The sequence below is a fragment of the Symphalangus syndactylus genome, chromosome 9, assembly GCF_028878055.3.
Source record: "Symphalangus syndactylus isolate Jambi chromosome 9, NHGRI_mSymSyn1-v2.1_pri, whole genome shotgun sequence".
NCBI lineage: Eukaryota > Metazoa > Chordata > Mammalia > Primates > Hylobatidae > Symphalangus > Symphalangus syndactylus.
In genome coordinates, this window is record NC_072431.2 from 11,462,656 (window position 1) to 11,479,293 (window position 16,638).

The 16,638-nt window shown below is 32.6% G+C and overlaps 1 pseudogene; it reads left to right on the top strand.

Annotated features, from left to right (window-relative positions):
- The first annotated feature begins 265 nt into the window (after window positions 1-265).
- Window positions 266-16,638, top strand: part of LOC129490612 (keratin, type II cytoskeletal 8-like) — a 29,476-nt pseudogene continuing 13,103 nt past the window's right edge.

A 16,638-nucleotide genomic window follows, 5' to 3' on the forward strand; every position in this document is an offset into this window, starting at 1 on the left:
CTGGTGTGCCATTTGCTAAGGCCATTGGAAAAACGCAGTATTAGGGTGGGAGTGTTTGGGTTTTCCAGGTAATGTCTGTCATGGCTTCCCTTTGCTAGGAAAGGGAATTCCTCAACCCCTTGTGCTTCCCGGGTGAGGCAATGCCCGACCCTGCTCCATGGGCTGCACCCACTGTCTGACAAGCTGCAGTGAGGTGAACCCAGTACCTCAGTTGAAAATGCAGAAATCACCCATCTTCTGCATCGTTCACGCTGGGAGGTACAGAATGGAACTGTTCCTATTTGGTCATCTTGTAACCTCTGATGGTATTTTGAAAGTAGATCTAATTGGATTTACTGACCAACGTAGGGTGTTCAAAAGAGAAATTAAGGAAACTGTGTGGTTTTTGACTGGCACTATTAAAGAGTTAGCTTTGCTAATAGTGATGGAGATCCTACTGAGAGATGGGCACTTTGTGATAGGAATATACCTGAAGTTTGTTTTTGGACATGTTGAAGTTTAAATATATAGTAAACATTTTGATAGAAAGGAATCCAAAATCCAAGAGTGTCCATGCAAGTGAGTTTAATTTGTGGGTTTTCCAGGCATATGCAATATTTGAAACTGAGGCTTAGTATGATCCTCAAGTCTAAAATGATATCTACAGTGCTTATCTGTCAGTAGAGTTGCCTAAAAGTAAAAACAATGACTAGATGTTTATAAGTATAGAAATGTCTAACCTTGTTGAAGTGTGGCGAGTAGAATATAACTGTTACATTTGGTTTAGTGTAAGTTATTATGTACAGACTTTTTTCCCCACAGATAATCAAATCTTATAGCCAATGGTTGGTTCTATTAAACTGAAATTTTTTTACCAATCTTTTTAATTATATTTTTATTAACAGAGGAATTTTAGAGTTTTGAGTTTACAGAAAAATTGGGCATATAGGGCAGAGTTCCTATATCATCCCTGCCACTTAAGTTTCTCCAATTATTAGGACTCTACGTTACTATGACATATTTGTTATAATTAATGGTTTGTTTAAATGTCTTAGTTTTGCCTTTTGTTCTTTTTCTGTTTTTGGGTTTCATTCAGGATTACCACATAACCTTTAGTTGTCACAACTCCTTAGGCTTCTCTTGACGGTGATATTTTTCCAGACTTTTCTTATTTGTTGATGACCTGATAGATACAAAGAGTAGTGGTAAATTATTTTGTAGGATGTCCCTCTATTGGACTATATCTCATGATTAGACTGAGGTTATAGATTGTGCCAGGAAGATCACAGAAGTAAAATGTACTTTTCTTCAGATCCTATCAAGGGTGTGAATTATCCATGATTTATCATTATTGATGCTGACCTCGGTTATATGGCTAAAGTAATAGTCATCAGATTTATTTATTGTAAAATAGCTCTTTATTATTATTCTTTGCATACTGTACTCATTGGAAGGAAGTCATTATGTATACTTCATACTTAAGCAGTGGGAACTATTTGGGATTCTACATAATATATTTCTCTCTTTTATAGCGTTTATTAATTTATTCTATTATTTATATGTACATGAGTCATGAATGTTTATTTTACATATTTCCTAATCCAATATTATGTACCTTTATTTTATTTTATTTTTGCTGAAATTGTGTCATTTTCAGACATTGGCAGATCTTCCACTTGGCTGTCAGTTAGTTCTTGTGCCCCTTTGATGTATCTTCACTACTGTGTGTTACACTTGGTTTGGTGTTTGTGTGTGTGTGTGTGTGTATGTTTTGAGCGCTTCCTTAGTTTCTGGCGCTAAAAGATCATCGCTAATTGTGTACATTTTCTCACTCAGAATCAGCCATTTCTTCCGGGAGCTCTGATTACTTTTACCATGTTAGCCAGGCTGGTCTTCAACTCCTGGCCTCAAGTGATATGCCTGCCTTGACCTCCCAAAGTGCTGGGGTTACCGGCATGAGCCATTGTGCCCACTTACTTTTAATAGAGAATATTAGAATCTGAAATCTGGGCAATAGATATGTTCATGGGCCTTGTGGGTAGCATTTTTTCTAAACTCTCTCAACTGAAAGAGCAAAGAAATATTTGCATGCATACTAATTTGCATACATATACATATCTATAAATATTTTAGTACATAAACATATGTATCTACAGTAAATTAAATGAGACATTTTACTGATGTCTCCAACTCTAACCCATTACCACATGAATCATTCTAACTTCTATTGCTTGCTTATTTGTAAATTCCCCTCTACCAGTGAGAAACACGATGATCACCGTCTGCCATCCATTTATTTAATTGTTCAAGTTTAATATACATGCATAGCAGTATCAAAATTGATACACTTTATCACCACTTGAGACACGTTTATCAACTAAATGTTTATAAGCATTTCCTTCTGCTTTTAGTCTTACGGAATCAAATCATTTCCAAATAATTGTTCCCCTCTTTTTTCATCTTCCTTTCCCTTTTAAGTGAGGTTTTGTTATACATTTGTAACACTTTTAGATACTCTTTTCACAATCTGCCTGCTTTTCTTGAAATGTATGACCTTCCTAATGATTTCAAAATTTTCATACATTAAACTTGTCCCCTTGTGTTGTAGACTCTATGGTTGTTTAAAAATGCATAGTGGCATGCATGTATAATTACAGCTTCATGAGGAATAAAATAATCTTAGAAATTATCTGTTCTTCCTATGGTCATTTCTCCCCTCAGTCTGGCAACCAATGATCTTTTCAATGTCTGTATAGTTTTGTTTTTGACCAAATGTAATATAATTGGAATGGCATAGTATGTAGCTTTTTCAGGCTTCTTTCTGTCACTTAGCAATGTATATATTTAAGGTTCCTCCATCTATCTTTGTGGATTGAGATCCTGTTTTATTTTTGTGAATGGAATTATATTCCATTGTGTTAATGTACCAAAATTTGCTCATCCATTCACTTTCTGAAGGACATCTTTTTTGCTTCCTGTTTTGACAAACATGGATAAACCCACTATAAACATTTAGGCACAAGATTTTATGGTACATGGTGTTAAAAGAACAACTTCAGCTGAATTAAATTTAAAGAAGTTTAATTGAGCAATGAATGATGTGTGATTCAGGCATCCCCCCCGAATCACAGCAGATTCAGAGAGACTCCAGCACAGCCACGTGATGGAAGTAGATTTACGGACAGCAAAGGAAAGTAACGTACAGAAAACAGAAGTGAGATACAGGAACAACTGGATTGGTTACAGCTCGGTGTTTGCCTTATTTGAACACAGTTTGAACAGTTGGCTACATTTGACTGGCCAAAACTCAGTGATTTGCACAGTTGTGGGCTATGGTTGGTTTACATCTCCACTTGTTACAGTTCACAATGTACAGAAAAACCTTAAGGCCAAATTTAAATATATAAGAAGGCAGCTATAGGCTGAACTTGATTTGACAATAGTTTTTCAACGCAGTTGGATGAGTAGCTTCAGTGTATTTGCTGTATTGTATGGTTAAACAATGGTTAGCTTGGTAAGAAGCTGAAAAATTGTCTTCAAAAGTGACTTACCAGTCTACACTTCCATCAATGAGGGATAAATATTCTTGTTATTCTGCATCTCAGCAACATTTGAGGTTGTCAATTTTGTATGAGTTTACCCATTCTAGGTGTTGGTGATATATATATATATAAATAATGTACCTTTATCTTATTTTTATATGTATTTTATTATAAAATTTTATTGTATATATTTATCATATTATATATTTATATATAAAATAAATATATAATATAAATATATAAATAAATATATTATACATTACATATTATAATTTATATATTTTATTTTATATATATATGTATAACCAAGGTGCGTGATGAGATATATATATATATATATATCCTAGGTACATGTTGATATATATATATACGTGTATATATATATATATATATATATAAAACAAAGATATATATATCTTCTCATGATAAAATTATATATATAACATTTGTATATATTTATATATAAAGCATCTAGCTTCTCATGAAAAAATTATATTTTTATATACATATAATTATTATTTACAATTCCCTAATGACAGTTGATGAGTCTATCTGTATATTTTTCTTTTGAAGTGTCCGTTTAGATCTTTTGCCACTTTTAAAATTGTTTTTTTTTATTGTTTTGTTTTAAGACCTCTTTGTATATTTTGAATATAATCTTTATCATATGTGTGCTTTACAAATGTTTCTCCAGTTTATGGCTTGTCTTGTTCTCCTAACAGTGCCTTCCGCAGACCAAAATTTTTTATTACAAAAAAGTCAATATATCAATGTCTTCTTTCACAGAATGTGCTGTTTGTATTATACCTATGAATTCCTTAGCAAACCCAAGGTCACTAAGATTTTCTTCTGTTATCTTCTATAAGTTTTATAGTTTTGCATTCTACATTTATATATCTTTAGCTAATTTTGGAAAAGGTATAAAGTCTGTATCTATATTGTTGTATATGTGTTTCCAAATTTTTCCCCACGATTTATTGAAGAGACTATCTTTTGCCTATTGCCCATCTTTTGTCTTTGCTCATTTTTCAGTGATTAGTGGACTGTATTTATGTAGCTCATTTTCTGGGTATTTTATTCTGTTCCAATATTATGTGTTTACTCTTTTGTCAATGCCATGCTATCTTAACTACTAGATCTATGTAGTATACCTTGAAGTCAAGGAGTGTCAGTCCTTCCTCCAACTTGGTTCTTTTTCAGTATTGTATTGGCTGCTGTAGTCTTTGGTTTTCCACACATACTTTAGCATCAGTTCATAATATCTACAATAGCTTGTTGGGATTTTCATTGGGATTGCATTGAATGTATAGACCAAGCTGGGAGGAATAGGCATCTCAACAACATTGGTAGTTCTAATCGGTTATCACCAAATTCTCCTGATTTGGAGCTTTTTTGATTTCATATACCAGAGTTTTGTAGTTTTCTACATATTATGCATATACATGTATATATAAAATTAGATTTATATCTAAATATTCCATTGTTGTGCTAATATAAATTATGTTTTAAATTTCAAATTCCAGTTTCCATTGTTAGAATGCTGAGAAGCAATCGACTTTTTGTACATTAACCTTGTACCTTTTCAACTTTCCATAGTTGCTTATTTGTTTCAGGATTTTGTGTGTGTGTGTGTGCCTGTTTTGGGGGATTTCTGTATGGGCAATCAGATGATATGCAAACAAAGGGAGTTTTTGTTTCTTTCTTCTCAATCTGAATGCCTTTCAATTCCTTTTCTTCCCTATTTTAATAGCTGGAACTTTCAATTTTTATGTGACTAGAAGTGCTGAGAATGGACATTCTTGCCTCATTCCTAATCTTGGGGGTAAAGCATCTAGCTTCTCATGATTAAATAAAATGATAACTGTAGGATTTTGTAGACTCTCTTTATCAAATTTAGCACACCCGTCTTTCCCTAGATTGCTGAGAGGTTTTTTTTTTAATCATGCATGAGTGTTGAATTGTATCAATGTTTATTCTGCATTAATCGATTAGTTGGTATGATCATATGATTTTTCTTCTTTAATCTGAGTGGTACATTGCATTAATTCAATATTGAATATTAAAAACAAGCTTGCATACCTGAAAAATATCTCACTTGTTCACAATTTATAATTATTCTGATACGTTGTTGGATTTCATTTGCTAACAATCTATTGAGGATTACTGAATCTGTTATTCCTGGGAAATATAGGTTTATAATTTCCTTTTGGCAATGCCTTGATCTGGATTTGGTATTAGGTTAACCCTAGCTTCATAGAATGAGTTAGGAAGTGTTTCTTCTCATTCAAATTTCTGAAAAATATTATGGAAAGTTTATATAATTTCATTGATAAATGTTTGGGAGAAATCACCAGTAAAACCATGTAGGTACGCTAGTGCTTTCTTTTTTGGAAGATTATTAATTATTAATTCAATTACTTCTGTTGATACCCAGGCCTTTTGTGATTGTCTGTTTCAACATGTCTGAGTTCTGATAGTTTGTCTTTTTCAAGAAATTCGTCTATTTTGTCTAAGTTGATAAATTTATGGGCATACAATTGTTCATAATATTCCTTTATTATTATTTCTTAATGTTAGTGACATCATTAGTGATACTTATCTCATTTCTGACATAAGTAATTTTTGTCTATTCTTTTTTTTCTTGGTTAGCCTAACTGGAATCATATCAATTGTATTGATCTTTTCAAAGAACAAGCTTTGAGTTTCGGTAATTCTGCATTTTAAAATTCATTGATTTCTATTCTAAATTTGATTATATTTATGTAATCTGCTTTCTCTAGGATTTGATTGTTCTTTCTCTTTCTCTAGCTTGCTATGGTAGAAGCTTACATAATTGATTTTAGATCTTTTTTTCTAATGTACACATTCAAAGCTGTGATTTTCTAAGCACTGCCTTCATTCATCCCACTATTTTGATAAATTGTATTTTAATTATTTTTAATATTAGGATTGTTTTGAGATTTGACTCATGTGTTATTTAGAAGTGTAGTTTTTAATCTCTAAATATTTTGAGATTTTTCAGATATATTTCTGTTCTTGAATTCTGTTTTATGTTTTATACCATTTGGTCTGAGAGGATATTTTGTATGACTTCTAATCTTTAAAATTTGTTAAGCTGTGTTTTATGACTGAAAATGTGATCTATCTTGGTGAATGTGCCATGTGAGCTTGAGAAGAATGAGTGTTCAACTGTTAGTGGATGAAGTGTTCTATCAGTATCAATTAAATCCAGTTGAGAGATGATACTCTTCAGATAAGTTATGCCCGTGATAATTTTATGCCTGTTGAATGTATCAGTTACTGAAAAATGTGTGTTGAAGTCTCCCACTATAATAGTGTAGTTGTCTATTTCTACATGCAATTCTATCAGTTTTTGTCTTGTGTTTTTGACACACTTGTTTCTCGGTGCATATGCATTGCAGATTGCTATGTCTTCTTGGAGGACCTATCCCTTTATCGTGTAATTTATACTTTATTTTTGATGATTTCTCTTGTTCTGAAGTAAGCTTTCTCTGAAATTAACATACCTACTTCAGTTTTCTTTTCATTGGTATTACCATGTCTTCCTCCATTCTCTTTTATCTCCTCTTTCTTTTTCTTTCTTTCTTTCTTTCTTTCTTTCTTTCTTTCTTTCTCTCTCTCTCTCTTTCTTTTCTTTTCTTTTCTTTCTTTCTTTCTTTCTTTCTTTCTTTCTTTCTTTCTTTCTTTTCTTTTCTTTTCTTTTCTTTTCTTTCTCTCTCTCTCTCTTCTTTCCCTCCCTCCCTTCCTTTCCCTCCCTCCGTCCCTCCCTCTCTCCCTTCCTTCCTTCCTTCCATCCTTCCTTCCTTCCTTCCTTACTTCCTTTCCCTCCCTCCGTCCCTCCCTTCCTTCCTTCCTTCTCTTTCGTACTTTCTTTTTTTTTTTTTTTTTTTTTTTTTTGAGATGGAGTTTCGCTCTTGTTGCCCAGGCTGGAGTGCAATATTGTGATCTTGGCTCACCTCTGCCTCCCAGATTCAACTGATTCTCCTGCCTCAGCCTCCTTAGTAGCTGGTATTACAGGTGTGCACCACCACGCCTGACTTTTTGTGTTTTTGGTAGACACGGGGTTTCACCATGTTGGCCAGGCTGCTCTCGAACTCTTGACCTCAGGTAAGCCCCCACCTGTGCCTCCCAAAGTGCTGGGATTACAGGTGTGAGCCACTGCACCTTACCTTCATCTGTTTGTTTTTATTTAAAGAAGGCTTCTTGTAGAATATATATAGTTTATTGCTATCCACTCTAAGAATCTCTGCTTATACTTGTTCTATATAGACCACTCTTTTTTATTTTTTATTTTTTGACAGAGTCTCGCTCTGTTACCCAGGCTGGAGTGCAGTGGCAGGATCTCTGCTCACTGCAACCTGTGCCTCCTGGGTTCATGCCATTCTCCTGCTTCAGCATCCCGAGTAGCTGGAACTACAGGCGCCCGATACCATGCCTGGCTAATTTTTTCTATTTTTAGTAGAGATGGGGTTTCACCTTGTTAGCCAGGATGGTCTCGATCTCCTTACCTCGTGATCTGCCTACCTCGGCCTCTCAAAGTGCTGGGATTACAGGCGTGAGCCACTGCTCCCAGCCAGACCACTCATATTTAAAGCGATCATCTACAATTGGGTTACTATTTCCCCTGTTTGTAACTTTTTTCTATTTGTTGTGTTTGTTCTTTGTTCTTCTGTTTTATAATCTTCCCCACGTTTTGCTCTCTGAAATTTAAATAAGCATTATATGATATTTAATTTTCTCTCTTCTATTAGTATATCAAATAATATGTATATATAGTAATTAATTTTTTAATTTTGATTTTTTGAAATTATTCACTTTCAGTTGGATGAAAGTGGTTATCCAGATGTTTTCATTATGTACGAATAACTAAACTAAGTCTACTTTCAAATAAAAGTATGCAGTTACAGGGATAAGGCAAGTATTTTTTACAATAAAATTTCTGATTCCTTCCTTATTCCCTTTATAACTTTGCCATTCAATTCACTTTTCTCTATGGCTATAAACACCTAAATATTGTTACTATTATTATTTTGGACAAACAATTATTTATTAGTCCCTAAAAATAAGAAAAAAATATATATTTTATTTTCCCCTCGTTTATTCCTTTTCTGACACTTTCCTTATGTAGATCTGAGTTTTTGATCTATGCAGTTTTCATTCGCTCTGAAGAAACTTTTTTATATTTCCTGCAAGCCAAGTCCACTGGCAACAAATTCCCTCAGATTTTGCTTGTCTGAGAATGTCTTTACTTCTTCTTTAATTCTTTAGTTCTTATCCTTGTTACTCTGTGGGTAAGATGTTTTTTACTCTGACTTCTTTTATAAACCTTTCCTTATATGTGCTCTAGTTTTAGGGTGTAATTACAGATTGTTTTGGGTAGTTATTCTACTTAATCTTTGCTGTAGCTATAGGTGTTAGGGGCTTCAGCTTTCCCTAGCGTCCTTGTACCCTCCACAGCTACTGTCTCTGAGTGTTTTTAAGAATACCTTCTGTATCTTGCAACACTTTATATTGTCATTCATTATTATTATACTGGAGCTCTGCTGAAATGGATAGTGGTAGGGTGTGTGAGAGGGAAAGTAGTCTATAATCCTTTGATTGTAAGAATCTATGATTGTAAATCGTTTCGATTCAATCTTCTTATGAATTATTTCACTTCTTGTTGTCTTGTGTCACTGGGCTATGACATTTATTGATTGATTGATTGATTGATTGATGGCGTCTCTCTCTGTCACCCAGGCTGGAGTGCAATTGCACGATCTTGGCTCACTGCAACCTCCACCTCCTGGGTTCAAGTGATTCTCCCACCTCAGCCTCCTGAATAGCTGAAACTACAGGTGCATGCCACAACACCTGGCTAATTTTTGTATTTTTAGTAGTGACAGGGTTTTACTATGTTTGCCAGGCTGGTCTCAAACTGCTGACCTCATGATCTGCCCACCTCGGCCTCTCAAAGTGCTGGGATTACAGGGGTGAGCCACCGTCCTTGGCCTATGACTTTTATTAATGTTTATTAGCATTTAAAAAATCTTAATACATATGACAGAAAAGCTAGAAGGGGCTAACGTCGTATAATTGTCCTTTCCCCCTCCAAAATGCTCTAGTAAAGTAATTTCCCTTGGAGTGTTGGCCTTTGTTGTGAAGAATGCTCTACAATTATACCAAAATGGCTATTTTTCTGCTTCCCATTCCCAAAATGTATGAATGTGTTACTCAGATGTTCAACATGATAACCTGATGGAATTCCTGTAGATAAAACTGACAAAAATTTGAAGAAGGGCCCCAGGAGTTTCTTATTCACAAGCTAATCCACAGGCAACCTCTAGGAATTCATTAAAATAACCTATTGTAAATTATCCTACTATTTTATAGCTCCAGAGGTTTCTGCCCCAGGTAAGTTGATATAGGCTGTTATTTGCTGTGTTTGTCTCTTTCTTCAGAGTTCGGGTGGTCGTTTGTCAACTGATCTAAATTCTCTGATGGATCTAATAAATCATTTCCTTTCTGTTCAGGTTTTTTTTTTTTTGTAATGATGAGAATGACAAGATCCAATATTTTTACATGTTGGAGCTGAAAATGGAAGCTATATAATCGCATTTTAATGCCAAAAAACTATTTGATGTGCTAAGTTATAAAAATAAAAGCTATAAGTTTTTCTGTGGTAACACATATCTAACGGACTCCAGGAATGGCTGAAAAATTATCTTTATCAAGTGATATTTATTAATTTATAAATAAATTATTTGGTGAGAGTTGGTTGTTCTGTATTAATTATTCATTTTTCTGCACTTTTTTGACAGTTCTCACCATGAATATGGATTATCTTGTCAAATAATTTAAATGAAAAAAGCAGTGTAAATGGAAGTTTTGTAAATAGTAATTTCAGGTATATAAGATAGATAATTGCTTGGGAGGAATAGAGGTTTGTTTTTCCATATGAAAGATGTTATTACTTTATTTGTCAATTAATTGTAGTGTTTTTGAAATAAAGTTAATTTCTCAAGCATCAGAACTAATATTCCTAAGTATATTCAGAATACTATAGCACAGTTTTCCAGCAGTGTAAATTATATACGCTGACTACTGCCGCAGAGGTATCTGTGGTTCCCTTTTATGTGTATTCAATTCTAAAACTTTGGAAAGCCCCCAAAGGTGTTACTGGCATGAAAAGTACTAAGCATTGGGCATCTGGTAAACTTAATCAGTCATTTAAGTTTTTTTCCTTGAAATGGGTGCTTTCTGCAGTTTTGGCATTGGTATTTACAATAGTTAAATCAAGAATAAAATATTGCAAAATATTACAATAAAGACTTGACATGTATTGAAAACTACTATAAGACAGTGATGAGATTCCAGCATGAATCTCATGCCTATGAACATGAAACATGTGTCCAATGCTCTTTTATCATGACTTCTTTTCATATTGGATAAAGTGATCTCTTCATTATTGAAAGGCATGACTTATTTGTCAGTACAATACCACTTACAGACATAAGCTTTTAAAATTAATACTTAACATTTTAGTAAAATCATCAAATATATGCATACTCAAGGACTCTAAATGTCATCATTCTTGAAAATCAAACTTTTTAATTATTTTATTTCTATAATTTATTACTCCCACTAGATTCTGCCTGCTAATTTGTATGGCACTCTGTTACTGCCACATCATTGCCACTAGACAGGGCTCAAACTAAGCTCTCTGAGAGGGGAAAGTAACATGTACATTTTCCATTAAAAATTGTTTTAGCTCATTAATTTTGAAATTCTAGTATTTAGCAAAAATTTTAGCAGATTTTCTTGGTTATCTGTGGTAAAATATTAAAACCGACTTGGGTAACTGTTATTAGATTATTGAACTAAAATAAAATTTTGGTAAATTAATGATCCTGAAAATTTAACTCCTCTCATACTCTTTTGTGAGTGTTATTGGCCTCATTTCTAAATTAATAATGAAGATGGGGATGTTTTAGAATGTATATTCAATTAAGTTTGTAAAAATGCCCTTATTCCTGGCTTGTCATCATGTGTTCTCACTTATTTGTGGTACGTAAATATCAACACAATTGAACTCATGGAGATAGAGAATAGATGGATGGTTACCAGAGGCAGGGAAGGGCAGTGGGAGGGAACGGAGGAGGTGGGGATGGTTAACGGGTTAACAACAACAACAAAAAAAGAATTGAAAGTATGAATAAGATCTGCTATTTTATAGCACAACAGACGGACTATAGTCGATAACAATTTAATTGTACATGTTTAAATGACTAAGAGTATAATTGAATTGTTTATAACACAAAGAATACGGTTGAGGGGGTAGATTAAAAAATCCCCTTATAAATATGTGTCTATTAAAAACTACCTTTTGGTTGACTCTATTTTTATACTATTAGTAGTTTAAATTCAAATAAAGAAAAATTATGTTGATAGCATTGTTGATAATATTTTGCATAGCTCTCATACTTTTAATTCCCCACCACTGTCAACATACTATATATATCTTCTATTACTTTTCTTTAACAATTCTGTGGAAAATGCATGATAACACTGAATAAATATTTTTCTTTAAAAATTATAGGATTAATATAATTTTGATTAAGTTACGGTATCACTTCTTCTGTTAAATAATTAGGAAAGGAACAATTTCTGGGGGTCCTTAGTGTATTATGATAAACACTGAAGAATAATTACTTCTCTAATTATTGTTAGAGAAAATAATGAATGAGCTCTATTCCTTGTCCTCATTCTTAGTCTGTTGATACTGTCACAGGGGCCATACTGAAGCCTCTTCTCTCTAGCTCACTATTCTCCATAGTTTAACTCATTTAAGGAGAAACCCTTGTGCTTTCTTCTCATGAAATTTCTGGCCTAAAAAGGTTTAGTAACAATCAGTTTCCTTTCACCCTTCCTATTTCTTTAAAAATTTATTCTTCTTATCAGCAATTATCTACTGGAATGGGGTACATACTCTAGAAAATATAAAAAGCAATTAGAACTGAGTCTGATGTCAAAGAGCATACATACAGTCTTAGTTGTTTGATAAAATGTATAAGTGATAACAAGGAAACCTGATGAAACTAAGGGATGGGGTATCTCCATAATTTTGTGAACATCATTTAACCTGACATAATAAAAATAAAAATAGTTAATATGGGTCCTCAGTGATGGACGAACTTGCTTTGAGTATTTCAGTACAAGATGGATTTGACAAGATGCAGTTTAGAGAGAGAAGATAAACTTTTTACTTTATCTAATATGGGTTTTAAATTTTCAGTCATTATTTATTCATAGTATAGAAATAGTGTTCCTTAACTGCATCCAAATACTAATTGTATACAAATACTAATTATATATAAAAGCAAGTCATTTAATATATTCAAATAAGTAATTAGGATACTGCATAATATGAGATTAAAAAAAGGTTAAATCTGTGAAACTCAATTTCAGTTGAATTGTTTGAAGTTCAAATTGCAGGGTACTTAATATTAGAGTATTCAACATTGTGGGTTTTAAATAAACTTAAGAGGAAACTATGACATCATCTATAAACATTTCACCTTAATATTAGCTTAATCTCAAATAGAAGGAAAGAGAGAAAAACAGTAATTCTGTGGTATAGCAAAAAAAGGAAAAAAAATGCGGTTCTACATAAATCTAACACTGCTATGTGAATGTCTTTTCCTCAGAAACGTAGTGTTATTTATCAATACTGCCTTTTTAGTTTTACATGTGTGTGAAAGTATCAGGAGAGGTATATTTTGGACTTAGATGCATGTTGGTTATTTTTTAATTTATTACTTTAATTTTCCCAGGCTCTATATTACACTAGCAATGATTCCAAAAGACTGCCATTTAAAAGAGAAAAATATATTGAAAATAAGGCATCTAGTTGTCATTCTCAATATTCTATTGTCATCTGTAATGACTAAGGACTAAAGGATATGCAATTACTCTTCTACCAAAAAAATCAATAGCAACATTCATCCTTTTAGAATTGAGAGGACTCCAAGGATACGTGGAGCATAAGAACTTGTCAATTATTTTATTTTATTTTTTAGAATGATGTATGTTGAATGAAATGTCACTATGTAAGCAATGACCACTTTATAAGTGGTACAATTTCCTTCACCTTTTATTTTTTAGAAAATAATTGAAGTCCCTTTTCTCTGTGACCAATCCTTCTTTTAGAATGAGGATTAAAATGTTATTCTATTGTTCACCTGCATGAAAGCAGTTGTCATGCACATTTATAGCAAGTGCCTGAAAGAAAATGGAATATTTCAGTACCACAGAGAGCCTCCTATTCTTCAGACAGCCATCAACTATTACATTATATGAGGAATTCCACATTCCTTAAAAAATATGCTGGAAATGATGTTATATTGCATTATCATTATATTGGTATTGTAACTTACATTTGCTGTAATTTAGTTTATATAATAAATCTTAAATTGACTTATTTCTAAATTATAATACAATAGGTAATTTCACAATACTTGAAAAAATCCAAATTAATTAGTCAACCATTATAACACATAAAGCTAAGTATGAATATATTAGCTAAGTATAAAAATATGTTCTATCTTTCACATTTGAGAAATGTTTACTATTTCAGGCCGGGTGCAGTGGCTCACGCCTGTAATCCCAGCACTTTGGGAGGCCGAGACGGGCGGATCACGAGGTCAGTAGATGGAGACCATCCTGGCTAACATGGTGAAACCCCGTCTCTACTAAAAATACAAATTAGCCGGGCGTGGTGGCTACACCTGTAGTCCCAGCTACTCGGGAGGCTGAGGCAGGAGAATGGCGTGAGCCTGCGAGCCGGAGCTTGCAGTGAGCCGAGATCGCGCCAATGCACTCCAGCCTGGGGGGACAGAGCGAGAAAAAAAAAAAAAAAAAAAAAGAAATGTTTACTATTTCAAATCACTTCGAAATATAAAGACCTATGTAGGCTTGAATCAGGTTACATAGAATTAGAAGTCCATAAGAGGGCACTAAAATGAAAGCAAATAGGATGTTTTTCTCATAGGATTAAAATAGCATGCCCTATATACCCATGAAACCCAATACTTTAAGTTATTTAATATTCCAAACTGCTTACCTATGTTTAGTTATTTTAAAATTACTTCAATATATTACTGTCTCATTAACTGTTTAATTCTATTTTATGTAACATACTATTTTAGAAATAACATACATTTAATTACTAAATGGCTAGCATATTAATTTCTTTAATTTTTAAAATATTATATATTTGATGTGATCAAAATTTTTATGGAATACTAATCAAATAATAATATTTTAAATCTTTCTATATTATTTTTGAAAAAATTCTATCAAATTTATCTTTTAATTTTTATATTTAATGCAATTATTTGTTTCATAATTTACAAAAAGACTACTTAGTCATGCAATGAACTACAGTTTTAAGTTTGGCACAGCATAACCAACTCTCAGTGAATCCCGAAAACATTGGAAGAAATACAGGTGTAAATAATTGTTAGAAATGGTGCCATTTTAAAAGACATAGAATTTAAAGTATTATTTCTGAGCTGTAGCTATTAAAATACTCTAAAATATATAAGTTATGCATATCAATGTAATGCTTACATTTTCTGAAAGTGACATACCTTACATATGTTTGTTGAGGTTGCGAATATAGGATGTCCAGAAAAGAAAGAAAATACACTTAATTTATATAAAACCAAATAAATTCTAGAGAAAGGCTAATAAATCCACTGTTTTACTTCACACACAAGTCAAAGAGTATTAGAAAACACAGCTAAAAAAATCTTGTTTTTTTTTATTTTTAAACTTTATTTGAAGGCAGAAAATATTGTTGCTAGATGTGATCATGTAATATACAAAATATTAGATATTTTATATGCATTTAGTTACAACTTCCTTGTGAATGTAAGCACTGTCACTCCTGCTTTGTGTGTATCTGCACACGTGTGTGTCTTGCCTAAAGTCATTACTTAGCTAATATTCAACTCTAGATATTCAAATATGCCATGGGTATTCATTTAAGAACAATTATTTATGGAGGTGTTATAAAGTTTATATTGCTTCTCAATGACAATTATTCTAAACATATGTGTGTATATCTTTTTTTATTATTTGATGTCTTTAGGGTTTAACTTGTTATTAAGTTATAAAATTAAGTCCAAGGATCATTTGAGACAATGCATCCTTCTGCCAAAGGCTGAGAGTTACCAAGTCTTGACCATTGCTTTGGTCGTAATAAGTATAATTGGAAAGGTTTTTGTTTGTTTTTTATAACCAAATACCAAATACCATTCTTTACTTAAGATATATAAATATGTCAAAATAAAAATAAAAAAGTTCTCCAGCCTAGGCAACATAGCACAACCCCATCTTTAAAAATTAAAAAATAAAAATGAAGAAACATCCCAGAGATTGCTTAATGTTTAGGCAATATACCTTACCATATAAGTGTTACACTTGGATCTTTCTGGGGCTTGTTATTAATTATTAGATATATATATAACAGCAAAAGCATGAGAGCATGGGTTTTGTGATCCCTTGAGGTGTTATGTCAACAGTCAAGTTGAGTGAACACTTGAAATCATATTTGAACCTAGTTTTCAATTACTTTTGCCAGATAATTTAACCTCTCTGCACCTTATTGGGTAATACTACAACAATTGAAAATAAAAAAAAGATGTCTCTTTTCATGAAAATTATAGAAATAGATATAGTTATCATGAAAGATAATGAAAGATTTACATGATACTGAGAAAAATTCGTAAGATTGATTGCATTTTAAGTTACTTTAAAAGAAACAGTGTCAAGTAAAACATCTCTTCCCTAATAAGGAAGACTAATTGGTGTTTGTTCTATTACTGTTCCTAAACCATGAATTACTTGAGAAATTAAACTATATTCTCTGCTTCTTCTATTTAATTCCTAAAAATCAGTCTTGTAACTTGTGGATTTTCAAGAAGTGTTGAATGTCAGAGCTGAGTCTTAGGATAGGTTTCTTTTATTTTTCTGATTTTAACAAACACATATGTGGTCGTTGAAAAGGAAGTTCCTGAATAACTTTTTATTTTATGAGTTTTGGATGTAATGG